We start from the raw sequence: 1,172 nt of genomic DNA, 5'->3' as shown, positions 1-1,172 counted from the left end.
GTGGGGACTTCATCGGGAAGTCTTCCACATGATTGTGAACCGTTGGGAAAGACCAAAGGTGGACATGATGGCGTCCCGCCTGAACAAAAAACTGGACAGGTATTGCGCCAGGTCAAGAGACCCTCAGGCAATAGCTGTGGACGTTCTGGTAACACCGTGGGTGTACCAGTCGGTGTATGTGTTCCCTCCTCTGCTTCTCATACCTAAGGTACTGAGAATTATAAGACGTAGAGGAGTAAGAACTATACTCGTGGCTCCGGATTGGCCAAGAAGGACTTGGTACCCGGAACTTCAAGAGATGCTCACAGAGGACTCATGGCCTCTGCCGCTAAGAAGGGACTTGCTTCAGCAAGTACCATGTCTGTTCCAAGACTTACCGCGGCTGCGTTTGACGGCATGGCGGTTGAACGCCGGATCCTAAGGGAAAAAGGCATTCCGGAAGAGATCATTCCTACCCTGGTCAAAGCCAGGAAGGAGGTGACCGCACAACATTATCACCACATGTGGCGAAAATATGTTGCGTGGTGTGAGGCCAGGAAGGCCCCACGAAGAAATTTCAACTCGGTCGATTCCTGCATTTCCTGCAAACAGGAGTGTCTATGGGCCTCAAATTGGGGTCCATTAAGGTTCAAATTTCGGCCCTGTCGATTTTCTTCCAGAAAGAATTGGCTTCAGTTCCTGAAGTCCAGAAGTTTGTCAAGGGAGTACTGCATATACAACCCCCTTTTGTGCCTCCAGTGGCACTGTGGGATCTCAACGTAGTTCTGGGATTCCTCAAATCACATTGGTTTAAACCGATCAAATCTGTGGATTTGAAATATCTCACATGGAAAGTGACCATGATGTTGGCCCTGGCCTCGGCCAGGCGAGTGTCAGAATTGGCGGCTTTGTCTCACAAAAGCCCATATCTGATTGTCCATTCGGACAGGGCAGAGCTGCTGACTCGTCCCCAGTTTCTCCCTAAGGTGGTGTCAGCGTTTCACCTGAACCAGCTTATTGTGGTACCTGCGGCTACTAGGGACTTGGAGGACTCCAAGTTGCTAGATGTTGTCAGGGCCCTGAAAATATAGGTTTCCAGGACGGCTGGAGTCAGGAAAACTGACTTGCTGTTATCCTGTATGCACCCAACAAACTGGGTGCTCTTGCTTCTAAGCAGACGATTGCTAGTTGGA

Source organism: Pseudophryne corroboree, chromosome 3 (genome assembly GCF_028390025.1).
Source record: "Pseudophryne corroboree isolate aPseCor3 chromosome 3, aPseCor3.hap2, whole genome shotgun sequence".
Taxonomy (NCBI): domain Eukaryota; kingdom Metazoa; phylum Chordata; class Amphibia; order Anura; family Myobatrachidae; genus Pseudophryne; species Pseudophryne corroboree.
The sequence above is the reverse complement of the archived record's forward strand: the minus strand, read 5'-3'. Positions refer to the sequence as shown.